The 17,551-nt window shown below is 45.3% G+C and overlaps 1 long non-coding RNA gene across 1 annotated transcript in view; it reads left to right on the top strand.

The window, feature by feature from the left end:
* The first annotated feature begins 545 nt into the window (after positions 1–545).
* LOC143440440 (uncharacterized) overlaps positions 546–17,551 on the top strand; it is a 35,393-nt gene continuing 18,387 nt past the window's right edge. The window contains exons 1-3 of the long non-coding RNA XR_013108133.1: positions 546–974; positions 2,707–3,033; positions 5,121–5,319. This is a non-coding gene — a long non-coding RNA (uncharacterized LOC143440440). The remainder of the gene's footprint in view (positions 975–2,706; positions 3,034–5,120; positions 5,320–17,551) is intronic.

Below are 17,551 nucleotides of genomic sequence, written 5' to 3'. Positions count from 1 at the left end.
GGCAGAGGACACCCAGAGACCCACCAAGCACATGGCCTGCCTGCAGCAGGAGCCATTACGGTGTGCAAGCGTGTGGTGAACAGACAGAAGAGAAAGAAGCAGACCAGTTTGAGCATTCTGAAGGGAGGTGGAACTGGGGTCATGAAGGAGAGTATCCCAGCCTGCCACCAGAGGCCGTGATGAAATCCCAGCCCTTGCTGCAGCCAAGGGCCATGTCTGGGTCCATGGCCTTACAGCAGCAGGGGTCGGTGTCCAGGACTCATGTTACCACTGAAAGCCACCTGGACATTTCTCATCTGGGCTGCTGCCTGGGACCACATGGATGTTCAAGAGCAGTGCAGAGCTGGCTCTGACTTTCATTAGCTGTGGCACTCTGGAGAGCGGTCCCCACCTCTCACCGGCAGCAGCACTTGGGAGAGAGATGCCCTTGCCAGGGGCATCATAGTGCAGCGGCCCTTGGGGGTGGAGCTGGTGGGAGAACTGGTTCTGCCACTCATCTGCCATGAGGTGACATGGAATGTTTTCCATCCCTTTACCCCTTGCTTCCTGCAGCAGTCAGGAGAGCTGGCCCCTGGGTCATGAAAGCAGGTGAGCTCTCCTGGTCCCTTACCAGCCACCGCACTTGAGAGAGCAGGCCCTGCACCTCACCTGACAGCACAGTAGTGGCATAGGTGAGCTGGCCCTGAGGGCAGGAGATCAGGAGAGCTGTCTCTGCTTCTTGCCAGCTGCAGCACAGGGTGAGCTAGCTGAGGCAGTGCTGGAGAGCTGGCCCTGGTGGGGTGAGTGTGGGAGAGCTGGTGTGCTAACCAACTCAGCTACCATCTGGGCCCAGATCCAGGGCTCTGAGTTGACCCGCCCCAACATCTACCCCATCTATGAACTGCTAGAATGTGTGAAGGAACCAGTCCTGCTGATTCAAAGCTGCAGGATCTCTACGGCACAGAGCAGTAACAGGATATCCTAGAGGAGTCCAGGTAAGGATCTAGTATTGATGGGGCAGCAGAAGCCAGAGGCCTCGACCAGACCTTGAACTAGACTCATTGTGATGAACACTTGCAAATAAAAGATGTGTGGACAGAAGGGTGCACTGTGGGACACACTGTGACACACTGCAGCTTCTACAATGAGATGTTTTTATGCTTTATTTTCTTTTGCTTATTTTTTTTTTATTTGAGGGGGAAGGTTGCAAGGGCAGAGGGTGGCTACAAACGGATGGGGAGATGGGTGGGATCAGGGTGCGTCCTGTGAACCTCATAAAGAACACAGCCGGAAGGGAACAGAATCAGCTCAAGACCCCAATACCAAGTTCTCAGCATAAAGGAGATTTATTTGCCCCAGAGGGAGAGAGGGCAGGGAATAAGAGACAAAGACAGGAGACAGAGGACAGAGGAAGAGAGGGAAGGAGTATTTGTCCCAGAGGGACAAAGGCAGACCTGACCCATAGGAAATGGAGGTTAAGTCAAGGTACATGAGGAAACCCCGTGTTAGGATGCGGTGTTTAATTTTGATTGGGCATGTTACTTAGGTGAGCCAAAGGGGGCTTTTAGTTGCTGGACTTCAATATTCTGATACCTGGATCTTGGTGGTCAGCCTCAGGAAGGGCAAGTGACCAAATAAAGGACTAGACCTTGGGGGCAGCGTTAGGAATGCAATGTGAGGTAATGGTTTTTAGCAAGGCAGAGGAGACGGGGAGAAGAGCAAGGCTGCCAGAGCCGTGCCTGCTACACCCAGGCTGGCCAGAGACCCTTCAACAGGTCTATCGATATGAGGCTTGACCCATTTCTTTTTTTTTTTTATCACCTCTCAATTATCATCTGGACGGAGAACATTCTGGTAGCATCACTGAGAACAGCTCTGATAAGACCCCGTCACTACTGTACATTGTAGGATCTAACAGGTCTAAGCTGCTTTATAGGCACGGAGGTAATAAGGCTCTGTCCTGTCTCTACAGTAGTGGGAGACACAACAGAATGGGGACTGTTAAAGACTTCAGCCCAATTCCCCAGCAGAGGGCCCCAAGGAGAGCATGGAGAAAAGGCTTGTGAATGAAGCAAATAAGTTCAGAACTTCAGAACTTCCTAGATGGGCACAGTGGCTCTCTCCTGTAACCTCAACACTTGGGGATGGGGGTGGGGCATTGGGGCAGGAGGATCCTCACAAGTTCAAAGCTAGCCTGGGATACATAGGGAGTTTAAAGCCAGCCTAGGTCTGCAAAACAACAAAAAAGAAGTTAACATTATCTGGAAGCATATGGAAGCAGATGTGGGCCGGATCGGATCTTCTGTGGCAAAGCTGAGAGCTGTTGATGCTGTTGTTGGTGGGGCAGGCACACTTGAGAAGCAAAGCCAGAGGCCCCATAGGCAGATGCTTCCACAAGCCCTTAGAACACATCCTTTCTCTCCTGAGCCTGGACAGGGCAGATCCCTCCTGCAATGTGGGGTGGTACTTCTGCAGGTGCAGGTCTCCTGAGGTGAGGGGGTGAGGGTGGGAGGAGAAGGGACCCTTCACTCCCCCTGTCACCTTCCCTGTCACCCACCACCCCTTCTTCCGTTGAACCAGGTATGTAGCGACTTTCCAAATTCACCTTGTGGCTTTTTTTTTCTTGCCACAAAAACAGCCCCTTCAGCTTTCCCCTGGCTCTTCTTGATTCAGTAGAAAATAAAGCCTCTTGTGTGTGGCGTTCTGACCTTGGGTGTCTGCTTTCAGCTTTCAGCCCTGTGGGATTCCTGTCAGCCTTGTTTACTGTTAGATCAGTGGAGTAAGATTTCACTGCACCTCAATACTGCGGAGTGACTCTATCCCAGACAGGTGCCCCTCTGCAAAGCCAGGACATGGAAACCTTCTCTCAGCCATGAGCCGAGAGGTTCCAGCATCCATCAGATATGATATGGTCTAGATCCCAGCACTGTCCACACCTGTCACAAACAGCCTGCATGCTATCTCAATGACCATGGACCATCAACGCCACAGGGGCCTCCCTCACCAGCCCTGCGCACAGCCAAGGTTCTGTTCCTATTTAGTAGCAGGTGTGAGGTGAGTGTATAAAAACCTTCCCAAAGATGGCTGCTCTGCCTTTTGGTTGTTCAAAGGGTTTTGTTTGTTTTGAGATAAGAGTCTTGCTAGGTTGCCCCAACTGGTCTTGAAATTTGTGAACTCAAGTGACCCCCTCACTCAGCCTTGTATTATATGCGACTATGGTATACAGCCTCATATCTGGCTTCTGGACTCTGCCTTGTGTGTGCGTGTACATATATGTGTTTGTCTATGCAGGTCAGAGGTCAGTCTCTGATATTGTTCCTTGACTGACATCCACCATTTTTTTTTTTTTTTTTAAAGCAGGGTTTCTCATTGGCCTGGAACTCACTAAGTAGCCTAGGCTGGCTGGCAAGTGATCCGGGGTGTGCACCTGTCCTTCCCTCTCTGGGATTACAAACACATATACTGCCAAGCCATCCTTTTAAAAATTGCTTCTGGGATTTAAGGCTCAAGCCCAGGTCTTCAAGCTTGAGTGGCAAGCACGTTCTCGGACGAGCTACCTCCCAGGCCTTCCCTTCTTGGCCTTTCTACTTCCTTCCTTTTTTTCTTTTCTTTTCTTTCTTTCTTTCTTTCTTTCTTTCTTTCTTTCTTTTTTTTTTTTTGTTTTGTTTTGTTTTTGGTTTTTTTTTTTTTTTTGTTTTTCGAGACAGGGTTTCTCTGTTTAGTCCTGGCTGTCCTGGAACTCACTCTGTAGACCAGGCTGGCCTCGAACTCAGAAATCCGCCTGCCTCTGCCTCCCAAGTGCTGGGATTAAAGGCGTGCACCGCCACCGGCTCCTTTTTTCTTTTTTAAAAACAGGTTTTTATTATGTAGTCATGCAGGGCCTCAAATTCATGATCCCTCTGCCTCAGCTTCCAGACTGCTAGGATTATATGTATACACCACCATGTCTGGTCTGCTTTTAAAAAACAACAACAACAACAACAACAAAACCAAAACAAACAAACAAACACCATGACTAGTACAGTCAAACAACCAGAAGAGTGGTGACAATAGCTTATGAAGTCCATGTGGCCATGAGCCAGCCTCAGTGGTTATCATCTTACAGCACCATGCACAGTCACCTGGGTTTTTTTTTTAAATCTGTCTAATTATTTAATCTAAAATATTTTATTAAGCTGGGTGGTGGTGGCACATACCTTTAATCCCAGCACTCTAGAGGTAAAGACAGTGGATCTCTGAGCTCAGGGCCAGCCTGATCTACAGAGCAAGTTTCAGGACAACCAGGGCTACATAGAAACCATGTCTCACACAACTGCAAAAAAATATATATATATATTTTTTATTGTGTATCTTCAAAGAACAGACTCATAAACAGCTTCATCCCTGTAACACCCCTCATCACACTTAAGAAGTGTAACTGCCTCCGGTCATCAAATATCTACTCCTTAAGCAATTGCCTGCTTTCTTTCTCTCTCTCTCTCTCTCTCTCTCTCTCTCTCTCTCTCTCTCTCTTTCATTCTAACACCTTCTTTCATTTGCATATATTTAATACAAAGAGATGCCTTTACTCAATACCTATTCACCTAAACCTCTAGCTGGTTTTTTTTAGACCCCATCCTGGGCGGCAGTCAGGGCAAACACCTTTTACTTTCCAAACAAAAATGTTTTCTGAACTTTTTCCATTTCATGTCTGTGAGCCTTCCAGAACTGTAGGGTTTCTATGGAATCTGTGGATTTAGACCCTACTTTAAATACATTATTGGATTCCCTGTCCCAACAGAGCCTTACAAAATCCATAACGAGAGAAGAGATTTGGGTGTGGGCGAATGATCTGCCACAGAATAGTTTGGGGAACACCAGAAACCCTTGACAAGCTTCAACATTTTTGACCTGGTCAATACAATTTTTTTTTCTTTAAAAATCTCTGTCTAGGAACCATAAAACCTCCTTTGAACGCCTCGAAAGCAGGAGCTAAGCCTCCTGCTCACTCCCCCTTTATTAAAATATGGCCCTGTGTGTTTGTACTCTCAGGGGTGTGCACACATTCATCCACCTGTATTCTCTTATTATGCCGTCTGATTGATAGATTTCTTCCCCACTTACTGCTTGTAAATTATCAAAATTTTTTATGTCCCAAGCAGTCAGCAGTTGGCTATAAAATCAACAGAAAGCTGCAGTAAATAAAGCCTCTCCGGGTCCGCTGTGGAAGAACCGATGACAAACCAGAAGGCAGCAATGCCTCGGGACCCGTTCTGACCCGCCCCCGGAAGCCGCAGAGGTCTCAGACCGGGAATTTTGTTTGTCTTGAGTGTTTAAGAAGATAAATGACCAGATGAACTGGTAAGGAAATCCGTTCCCTGGGTTTCCGAAGTTTTGCTCTAACAAGGAATCTGCCCTGCGTTGCAAAACCTACCCGGGTGTAAATCACAGACTCAAACAAGAATGTACTCCCCAGCCCACGTTCATACATAAGGTAGAAGGAGAGGAATATTTACCCAGTCCAACTCTCTCATACCTTAGTTCAAAGGAATAACATTTTCAAAATGGACCCAAGAGTGATACATGCTGTTCGTCTCACCACTAAGAAGGCACAGGCAAGTTCTAGGCCGGGCAAGCCAAGGCTACACAGAGACACCCTGCCTCAAAGGAACATTAATGGTTCCTTGTAGTGGCACACTCAGGTAGATATTGAAGATTCAGAGGCAGGAAGATCATGAGTTCCCAGCTAGCCTGGGCTATACATTTTCTCATTTCCCCTTGGAGTAAAACACCTAATAAATAAATAAATAAATAAATAAATAAACACGTGCATAAATACATACATATATACATACCTAAATAAGGATGCCAATATACTTTTGTATGCTTAATATTATTATACATAGAAAAATCTCTTAAACTATATACAAAAACTGGTAATAATTATTTTTGGGGTGGAAAACGGAAGATTCATTTTTCACGTTACTCCAGCGTGACCACCGACTTTTAAAAATCACATTCATACATCATCTGATTAAAGTCATCTTTAAGATAGAAGAGAAGGGCCAGCGAGCTGGCTCGGTGGGTGGGGGTGCTTGCTGTGGAGAGCTGTTGACCTGAGTTCAATCCTCAGAGCCTACATAAAGATGGAAAGAGAACCAACTCAATGATGCTGTCCCCTGGCCTCCAGAGGCACACTCGGACATGCATGAATGACACACATCCATCCAGTTAGGTTTGTGTTGTTGTGATAAACACTGTGACCCAAAGCAACTTGAGGAGGAAAGGGTTTACTTGGTTTTCATGCCCATCGTCGTTGAGGGAAGTCAGGGCAGGAACTCAAGGAGAAGCAGAGGCAAGAACATAGACAGAAGCTGCTTACTGGCTTGTTCTTATGGCTTGCTCCATTTGCTTTCTTATTTTACATTTAGTTTTATTCTTAACTATGTGTGCGTATGTGCGTGGTGTGTGTGTGTGTGTGTGTGTGTGTGTGTGTGTGTGTGTGTAAGTGAATGTGAGTATGTCAGATCCCCCTGAAGCTAGAGTTACAGGAGTTTGTAAGTCTCCATGTGGGTACTGGGAATTGAATGCAGGTCCTCTTCAAGAAGCAATACCTGTTCTTAACCACACAGCCATTTCTCCAGCTCTTAGTTTTCTTTTTTTATGCAACCCAAGACCATCCACCTAGGGATGCCACCACCAATAGTGAGCTTGGCTCTCCCACATCAATCACTAATCAGGAAAACGCTTCCGTAGACTTGTTCGCAGGAAGCAGTTTCTCAGCTGAGATTCCCTCTGTGTGGTGAGTTGGCAAAAAACAAAAAAACAAAAAAACAAAAAAACAAAAAAACAAAACAAAACAAAAAAACTAATCAGAGCAAATAGTAAGTAAAATTAAACTTTAAATAAAGACAGAGGAAGAGAAAGAATGGCATCTCTCTGTGAACACCCAGTGTTGACCTGTGGTTTCCACCTGGCCGCTGGGCAGTGTGAACTCCTCTCAGGCAGATGATACAGGAAAGTGCTAGGCTATAATCCATCCTCGTCACCATAGGGGTTAGGGGGTGGAGGAACGCAGCCTAAGATGGGGGCCCCCAGCCCGGGCCGAGAAATGGCACTGGCTGAGGCTGAGGAGGCAGGGGTTCCCTAACTCCCAGGCGTCCAGTCACTGCTGAGAACCTCATGGAATCGTGAAGGAGGGGGCCCCAAGCAGGCCTCTGATGAGTCTGGGGCAGGAGGAAGGGGGAACTCAGGCTTAGCTCCGGGGTGAGTGTCCGGAATAAGAAGGGGCCTTCTGCAGGAGACTTAGGCGGCTTGGCTCTGTATGATGAAGCCTTTCCCCCACAGCGGTGCTTGATGAGAGAGACACTCCTTGCTTTTCCGAACTGCATATTCATTGTTCATTGTGGAAAATGGGTGCAAACAGCGTAGTCAGGGTAGACCAGAGATTAAATACCTTTTGCAGGCGGGAAGCTGATAGGCTAAACCCTTGGGGTGGGGGTGGGGGGGGCATCTAGATACCTCACTTGCATGAGAGCTCTGTGCTACATGACTTGTGATCACGACCCCTCATGTAGGGTGTTGTGCTCCGGGACAGGTCAGGAGTAGATGAAACTTCTACCGTTCTCAGATATGAGACAGATTGGGGTTTCTGAATCCGCTCAACCTTCCCAGTCTCTTCTTGAGTTCTGCTATGAATCGTTTTTTTGTGGCCACTGCTGCTATCTGTGTGATGGACACACACCAATCTATACACAGCACCATACCTACTATGTGCACAGCAAGCTTAACAACAATCAGAGACCCCTGGTCTCATAAACAGCTTACATCTGGTTTTCCCCATGTGCAGATGTGGCTGAAGTTCTCTGCCGCCATGACTAGGGCAGCAGCTGCATGCACCGGGAAGGTCACATGGTCTCATCATGCATGGTTCTTCCTTTGACGATTTCACTGTTGCACCCTGGGAAACTATGCGGTGCCAGTAGCAGCTGGGTCCTCCAGAGCCACCATCTTGTGCATGGAGAGAAGCTGGGAGGAGCCTAAGCAACTGGATTTCTCAGCAGGCTGGGAGCTGCTGGGTAATTAACGCCACACTAGAGGAGTAATGGGGAGGCGTGTGTGTGTGTGTGTGTGTGTGTGTGTGTGTGTGTGTGTGTGTGTGTGTGTGCGCGCGCGCGCGCGCGCGCGCGCGCGCAGCACCTGAGAGGCAGTCTGGCTGAACCACCTGGGACGTTTCCTGAAACTCTGGGCTTGGTGTGACCCTGGCTTCTCTGTATGGGACAGCCTAATCCCTCAAACAGCCTGGGCAGGGTATACAGAAACGGGCTAACAGGCTTGATCACTGTGACTTTGGCTAAACCCCGCCCAGGCCACTCTTGTATCCTTTACAGGCTTCTGTCCCCAGCTCTGCTCTCTCTGGTTCTGTTAGTCCAGACATTCCTCTTCACACCAGAAGCTCTTTCTTTCCCAGACAAACCTTATTGTTTCAAGAATCTGATCCTGACCCTCCTACCTACTGTTCACACCCATCAGGGCTCTGCAGAGCTCAGGCACACCTGCTGTTCACACCCTTCAGGGAAGGGTGTGTCCTGTGGGGATTCACATCTTTTATCCCCCCAAAGCCAGTACAAACACTAGATTACCTTCCTGGGCTGCTGTATGGGGAAATTTTGTCTACATCACCCTCTCTGGTTACCTATGTCAGCGTTTGTCAGATGTTCCACGGCTTCCCGGGACTTCTTGGGACACTTCCCCCCCCAAACACACACACTTTTTTTTGGTGGGGGCAGTGACCTCACAGGGTCAAAATTAATGAAATAATCAATCTAAAACATCCACTTTCTTTTTAAATCTTGTAGACATTTCACTGATGCTATAACAGCCAGAGTGAGTAGTTCAGAATATCAGCGCTTTGGCACTAGCCAGAGCAGCTGTCCTGTGCTAGACTGAAAAACATCTTCCTCACAGGGACATCAGACCTTAGCACTGAAACCTGTCACCTTTAACTTGTCTGGAGAAGGAGTCTAAGCAGGTATGATGGATCTAAAGTCCTCAAGACTGGGCTATTATTTATCCTGGGTCATCAGAGTAAGTCCTCCACAGGTCTCCTTATACAAAAGAGACAGAGGGAGATTTCTCAGCCAGAAAAAAGATCAACCTATAATGCTGGCAGAGATTGGAGAGATGTCAGCCAAGGAATGCCAGCAGCCACCAGGGGTTAAAAGAAGAAAGAAACAGACTATACACCAGGAATTTCCAGATGGACTGGGGCTCTGCCACAGTTGATTCCACGTTGATTTCAGACTGAGAGAATAAGTTTCTGTTGTTTTAAGTCTCCTAGTTTGTGGTAGTTTGTATTAGTAAGCACAGGGAAGTAATGAGCGTCACACTGCCAAGCAGTAGCAATATTCTTAACTAAGCATGGTAATACACACCCATATTTCTAGCACCTAAGAGGAGAAGGCAGGAACACTGTTAAGTTTAAGACCATTTGGGTTATATGTGGGTTTGGGGGAGCCATGGAGCCATGAGGAGGAGGCCTGGAACAAGAGTAGGGTTGAGGCATGTCCAAACTCTGGAAATCTCTTCCTGAGATTGGCAGGACTAGGGCTTCTCCCTCCCTGTCCTGGGCCTGGCATGTCCCACACATGTAGACCCATGTCCCCGCCTTTGTCCCACCAGAGGAGGTCAGTAGCCTGGTAAATCTGTTAAACTTCCTTTCCTTTATAAGATGATGTCCAGCAGTACCTGGAATTCCTGTTTATGCAAGTGAGGCATCCTGTCAAGGACCAGCCTCAGCTTGGAGAGGAGTTTTGGAAAAATGGGGTGTTTGAGAGTGGAGAGACAAATGACTCAAAAGTCAAATTGTGGCTCCAAGTTGTCAGTCTATGTTCTGTGAGACAGCTTTCCAGAGCTGCTCTCTCTTTTTCTCTGTGTGTATGCTCTGCTTAAGACAGCTTTTTAGACTACTCTCTGTGTTCTACTCTGCTCGAGAGAGCTATTTCTTGGTAATCTAAAAACTCTGGATAGCTCATTTTTTGCAGATTTACAGCCCAGATTTTTATTTTATTTATCAATTTATTTATTACTCCAGGTTCCCTTTTGATTATCCCATGAATCAACATCCTATGACTCCAATCCCTTGATTCTCAGGAGACAACAAGCACACATTTTTTTTTTTAACATTGTAAAAGAATTCAGAGATCTGTCTGTGTTAAGCACAGATGGTAAATTAGGTGGGTGGGGAGCCTACTCTGAAATGACCATTTTTACCATGCCTAGGTCTGGACCAAAAGTCCCTCTGTCCCGGGCTGACCTTGAACTCAGGGATTTGTTTGCCTTTATAAGCATAAAAGTCTGAGCGTGGCACAATCTCCTGCAACCACCACTTCCTAAATCTCTTTATCCCCTTCTTTAGTATCTTCCTGACAAGCTGGCTCACAGTGCAGCTGTTTGTTCCTTTAGATGCATGAAGCCCCTCATAAGATTCATATTGTGTCCTTATATTTTGCATAGTTGAGAAATTATGTATTTTTGAACTCATGTTTTCAGAGTTCTTTCTCACAGCCTTAAGGGCGAATCTGAAGGTCTCAGTGTTTACCATTCTCCTGAGACATTAGACACACCCTCACCTCCTGAACTTTTGCTCTCTATCATGGAGTCATTAATGTTAGTAGTGAGGACATTCCTTGAAGGAACATGAAATATGTACATTATTATACAAACAAGCCTTAGCCTATAACAACCATTGATAATCATGGGGGCCCACACCTGCTGGCCCTGTCCCAGGGGTAGAAACCATGTCATTCCACCCCTACCAAGACCATGCTAGACTCAGTAACATCCTCAGCATCCTGGCTTGGACCAGTGCTATACACTCATCCCATAGCCCCAAGAGGTTTAAACAGCCTTGGTTTCCCACAAATAAATGAGCTGCTCAATGAAGCCTGCCTCCCAAGAAGTCCATTTCTTGTAGTGCTCACAGTGGCCTGAGGTCTCCATGGCCACCCCTGGCCACCCGCACCTCAGTGTTCCTCTCAGGCCATTGGTCTTATGGGAGTGGGCAATCAAGCTGTTATGAGAAGAGGAGCAGGGTGGGAGCCACAGCTATGCAGTAAGACCTTGTCTCAAAACCCAAATAAATGAACTAACTAAACTACATTTTAAAAATAGCTATCTTCTTCATCAGTACTTATGGTAAACACAAATAAAAACTAAACCTGGCCTGTACTCAACTCAGGAAGCTGAGGTAGACGGGCTAAAAATTCAAGGTCTGTTAGTCAGAACCTGTTTGACAATCTAAAGCTTAAGAAAAGCGTTGGCGATCCAGCTGGTGTGCAGTTGTGTGCACATGGCTACCCAAGGGGCAATCCTCAATGTAGAGGGATCCAAAAAGACAGCTTCACTACAAAATGCCTTACTGAAAGGGTTAGCCATGAGGAACATATCTTTTTAGTAGTCTGGGGGAAGGCAAACACACACAACACACTTCTGTTGCGTGTCACTCCAAAGAAAGCAGGTCTGTGATTGAATGGCTTGCTGAGCCAACAGAATTTCTCTGGAGGGACATTTGCTTTTAAAGAATGTGGACTGGGGTGTGTCAGCTCATGCTTGTAATTCAAAAACACAGAAGGAAGAGGCAAAGGATCAAGGGTTCAAGTCCAGTCTGGTCTGTGTGGTAAAAGCTAGTTTTAAAAATAAAATACAAAGATGGACAGGCAGCTCCCAGTGACTCAGACCTGCGTCTGGAGACAGTGCGAGCAATGAATCTGTTACTTCAAGTGAAATGCCTGACAGTGTTTCTGACTAATCATAGCTCCACCTTTCACCTGAAAAGGACATCGAAAAGTCATGTTTGCCATCAGCTTGACAGCATCTCCAAAGTAGACCTAGCTTTGAAGATCAGTCGTGATTTTAGTCAAGAAATAGTATACAATGAAATGTGTCTGTTCTGAAATGTAGTATGATGAGGGGCACCTGGCAGGCCTGTGCCAAGATGTGCCCCTGAGTAATCACACCATGCAACAGATCTGAAATTATTGGGGGAAGGGAGGGAAGTGAGGACCAGGAGAAGGGATAGAGGCAAACAAGTGGGTATGTAGACAGGTAGACAGATGGGGCAGAGCCATGGTGAGGCAGAGAAGGACAGAAAGGAGGAGAGAGGAGAGAGAGAGAGAGAGAGAGAGAGAGAGAGAGAGAGAGAGAGAGAGAGAGAGAGAGAGAGCTGGGGCGGCAGGTGATGATATAACCTGTTGCTAGGTCCCTGAGAGAAGCCTGGTAGAATAGCCTGTGAGCTAACATTTCTTTCTTTTTGTTTAAAGAGGAACTAGGAAGGGGTGATGGTTGGGCAGGAGTGAGGGTGTTGTGTTCTTTAGACTGCTTCCTGCAGTCTAAAGATGTCTGGGGTGACATCCATCTTTGGGAACCCTAAGAAAATTGGGGTGCTGGCTAAGTCCTGGGTAAGCTTGCTGTTTCACTGCTGTCCAGAATCTGTGAGAATGTCTGTAGCTAGGAAAGTGCAGGCCCAGTTGAAGCATCTGTGGGGCTAGACCAGAGCACCCGTGAGTGTCCTGGATGCAGGTCTGGAGGAAACACCTGGAGTTGACAGGATCTATCTATCTATCTATCTATCTATCTATCTATCTATCTATCTGACCTATGGTCTTGGTAGTTGGGAGGAGAGGAGTCCCAAAAGAAGGGTACAGGGGAGGAATTCCACCCTCTGCAATAGGCAATAGGTGGGAAACTTAGGCTGTTGATTGACAGGAGCATTTATCTGGAGTCCATTTGATCCATGAGAGGTGAATCCGAGTGGATCCCTGAAGCTTACAAAAATCCTTTTAATTTACAAAAAGAGATACATTTTAGACATGTAAGCATTACCATTGCTCATAATCTATACTGAAACTACATGTACAAAAAGGCAGTAGACATACATCTTTGTGTCATAGTAGAGACTTAGGAAACAGTTTGCCTTAGTTAGGGCTTTACTCTATGAACAGGCACCATGACCAAGGCAACTCCTATAAGAACATTTAATTGGGGCTGGCTTACAGGTTCAGAGGTTCAGTCCATTATCATCAAGGTGGGAGCATGGCAGCATCCCAGTAGACATGGTGCAGGAGGATCTGAGAGTTCTACATCTTCATCTGAAGGCAGTGAGAAGACTTCCAGGCAGCTAAGTCTTAAAGCCCACACCCATACAGTTTCTCCAACAGGCAATGCCTCCTGATAGTGCCACTCCCTGGTCCACGCATATTTGAATTAAAAGCATGAACACTCTTTAAGGTGAGCTCAGGGAAGACAGAAACCTTCTGTGGAGCAGAAGGAGCAAAAGTTCACTTGATCTCAGTCTTCAGTATGGCTACAAACTGTGAAAGAGTGGCTTCTTCTCTCTCTCCAGAAGACTGAATGTGTATAAAGTTAGCAAAACAAGAAACACTTGTAAGTCTATACTTAATAGACACATAAGGGAAATTTAAAATCTCAAACTTGTGACTATGAAAGTGGAAGGCTTTACCAGAGTTAGACTAAAAATTTACCAGAATTCCATTGACTGTTAAAGCTTGGAACTTTTGAGGTCCTGATATAATAGTAGCGCAGCGAGGGGAAGACTTTTTTTTTTAACATGCCTTAAATCACTTTTTATCATGCTTGATGTTTTCACTTGCATTTACCAACCTTAAAACACCTTCCTAGATCCTAAAACACTTTCTTGGATCCTTATAACTTAAGACTGTTTATCTTCAGGGCTTTATGTAAACTTTACATCTTTTTCCTATCCAATTATTTACCACGAGTCATGGGTGGTTGATTCCTAGGAATGGTCACTGTTAAATGATTTACTTTAGATAAAGGAATAGTAAAAAGTTACTTTTGAAACCTGTTTATCTTTTAACATGTAGCCTGTGAGCAAGGTTAAAAAGCCTGTTTGCCTTTTAAAATAAGAGACCTAGTAGTTTTAGCTAGATAATGAATAGACTAAAGAACTAACACGGTGGTAGATTACCTTGAGCTGGTTACCTGTTCTCTAGCTGTTAAGCTGTAGTCATTTTAGCCCATCCATATGATCAGAGATGTGAGAAGGATAAATTATAGTCTAATGACCTATATGTAGGAGTGGTTCTGATACTAAGGTCCTGTTCCCCAACTGGTTCTTGATCTGTCAATAAAGAAGTCATAAGCCAGTTGCTGGGCAGGAGGAAATTTCGAGTCCCTGGAGGCAAGCAGACAGATGCTAGGGAGGAGAGACAGAGTTTGCCACGTTCTTATGGAGAAAAATTGACCAGCCATGTGAGATCTGGAAATGGAGTGACCACACAGGCCACTCCTACAGGCAAGTGGCCAGGGATGTTTAGCAGAAATTAGATGTAACTGGGCAACTAAAGTTTTAGGAGAGGGGAAGAGATAAGAATATTGATGAGGCGGTGCTTTTCCAGGTGGGAGATAGTAGCACCCAGCAATTGTGCCAAAAGGCAAGTTGAAATTGAACAATCGTATATGTGTCTTTTTATCTGCGGATTCAAGGAAAGCTGGGGGTGGGGTGGGGGGGGCTGGTTGCGTGGCCCATTCAAGGGAGCTTAGGCAGGAGAGGGAAAAGGTACACGCAACACCTATACGTTAATTAAGATGACAGAGATTAGTCCATAGTCCATTTACTAGACAGCTGTCCCAGGTTCTTGTGGTTTCTATGTCACCACGGGCAGAGGCAGTTCTTGGCTATCAGGTACAGAAGATGAGAGGCTTTTCTGTGCAGGAAGAACATGGGAGACCAATCTCACTGTGTCTTAGGTAACATGGGACAATTGACTCTGTGGGTGGACACAGTTCAGGCTGGGCTCTAGCAGTGGGGCAAGGCATTTGGGCAGTCTTGCTCAGTGGTTAGCATGGAGTCCTTTGTCTAAAGCTATATTATAGCTTAGTAACATCAGCAAAAACAAGACTAAACATATTTTTAAGGCAGTGATTTTTATTCTTTTTAATGTTGTAAACCTCCCAAAAGTTTGAAAAGAAGTTTAAAATCTCTCATTTGCGTTTTTGTAATATTAAAACCTTTTAAAGAGTAAAAACATAAAGCAACAGTGTAACTAATTTAATGTCTCTAAAATGAATATATCCCAATTTTAAAGTATCTTTGGAGACCTGTTTTCTTGGTCAGCTTATGTTACCTGTTGCTGCTCTTAGTCAAGGTGGCGGTGAAGCCATGACTCCACCTTCTTTATCCCATAGTCAAGATGGCAACCAGCCATGTGTTGTTAATATCCCAGAATGGAATCATATCACATGGTTTAAGATGATCTAAGCACAAACTTTCAAATACTAATTCCAAGTTACGAGTTTTAACCATATTCAATAATTTATAAGTCAACAATCCTGTTTTTGACCCTGTACCCATTTTCAGAGCCAGCAGTAAAGTAGAACAGGATAAAACAATTTTAATATTATCCATATTTAAATAATATTTGAATCCTTATTATATTAGATTGAGTGGCAAGAGAGCTAAGAGGTGAATTAGGGGGCTGGTGGCAGGAGAAAGAAACAGCATTTATTCATGCATTCAAGACCAGTTAGAAAAAAGCATGCAGTGCTCACGTCCAAGCAAAGACATAAATAGATACGTATTTTAAATTAGATTTTGTGAATGTGAATAGGTCCTTTTTTAACCTTGAAATCTCATCATCATATAAAGAATATTTTAAATAAGGGTTAAACCCCATACACATTATGTTGTCAAAATATAACTTTGAATATCTATCATCATTAAAATATTTGAAATTTCTTGGTTTCTTAGTCTAAGAGGAGGTACAATACTAATAAACTAAGGCTCAGTAGACCTGAGAAGTTTTATGATAGTTGCATTATATACCATGTGGTCACCTTAAGATGGTGAAATCACATGGCAGGTTGCAAGCCATGTGGCAGACATGGTTGCTATTTAAAAAAATGTGTATTTCTATAGATATATATTTTTTAAATGAGAGTTGCTTTCAAGTTACATGCACATATACACAGAATTACATACATACATACATACATACATACATGCATACATACATACATCCTAAGAGATGAAGCACATATAAACTTATGTATAGTTTCAATTGTAACTTTTATTATATATTTAAAGCCAAACATTGTTGGAGATTGTATATATTTTAAACCATACCCAGTGAGCAAACTATAAAGTCTTAGATAAGAGTTTACAGCATAATCTTAAGATATATTTTGGGGGGAGTTGAATGCAAAGAAATCAGAGACAAAAGATTTTTCAAGACTGGGGAAGTAGAGTCTCAGGCCTAAGAGACTTGGGGGGGGGAGGGCACAAAGCAGAGCAAATTTAGATAAGATGTTTGGGAGTCATTTGTCTATGCCAGTGAGAATCTGGAAATCAGGTGTACCCATCTATAATAAAATCTGAGTTCCTGAAGGTGGGGGGAGAAAGAAGGGGCAGGGAAGAGAGTAAGTAAGCAAGCTTGGCTTAGTGCAGGCCAGCTGCAGGAAGGGCACACAGCACACAGGACCATGTGGAGAGGCTGAGAGCCAGAGCCACGCGACGGTCTTGGACTCCAGCTAGGATTTGGAATAAAATCTACACACAAATGATCCTTATATACTTCAAGAGTGTATTTGTATTTCTGCTGAAGCAGAAATGTGTGTGTGTGTGTGTGTGTGTGTGTGTGTGTGTGTGTGTGTGTGTGTGTGAGAGAGAGAGAGAGAGAGAGAGAGAGAGAGAGAGAGAGAGAGAGAGAGAGAGACAGTCACAGTCCCTGGTCTCACCTGGTCCTGACCTGTTGCAACTTATAGACAAGATGTTTAAGCAGTGTAGGAAGGACCAGACAAAAAGAAACAGGGCTTGGAGAGAAGAAAAATAGGAACTCCCTTTTCATCTCCTCATTGATCGTAGTATTCGTAAAGGTCCCAAATAATATTAGAAATTCTATTGGAAAGGTGAATACCTTTAGAGCCCTTTGGATCAGACTTCAGGTGTAGATGCTGGAGGTTTGCTAAGAGGGATCTCAAGAGGGAATGAGAGGATGTGGACACTGACCTGTGATGAAGGGAAGGAAAAATGTCACAGCAGCCTGCAGTCCCGGGTGTCTCCAGGACTCCTAGAGGACCAAACAAGGACCAAGCTGTTAGTGGGTCAACACCACATTCAACCGCGGTCAGTGGCTTAGCCCGGTTAAGCCAGAGGAGACTTGGCACTTGGTACCTGGGCTTTCACAGATGCTAGGAGGGGAGGAAGAACACTGAGTTCTAGCAGCAGGGTCCCATCCACAGGGAAGGACTGAGGAACAGGAAAGCCACGAAGGCATGGAGGAGCTGTGGTATTTACAGGCAGCTCCAAAGTGGAGGTGGCAGAAGAGGCCGGAGAGGGGCAATTGCCCAGGAGAGTCTAAGGAAAGGCAGGGTTGCAGCTCCGAGGCTGGTGAGATGGGACAAGTGACAATGGTGCACCTCAGCCTTAAAGGCATGGTTGGGAGTATCTCTGCCTCCAAGAGTAACAGAGGAGTGACCTACATTGAAAGGTCACTTCCTTGGACTTAGGGATATGTTCACACAGACCAAAAAGGAAACTTAACTAATTGTCGCT

The sequence above is a fragment of the Arvicanthis niloticus genome, chromosome 29 (genome assembly GCF_011762505.2).
Source record: "Arvicanthis niloticus isolate mArvNil1 chromosome 29, mArvNil1.pat.X, whole genome shotgun sequence".
In the NCBI taxonomy this organism is placed as follows: domain Eukaryota; kingdom Metazoa; phylum Chordata; class Mammalia; order Rodentia; family Muridae; genus Arvicanthis; species Arvicanthis niloticus.
The sequence above is the reverse complement of the archived record's forward strand: the minus strand, read 5'-3'. Positions and strand labels throughout refer to the sequence as shown.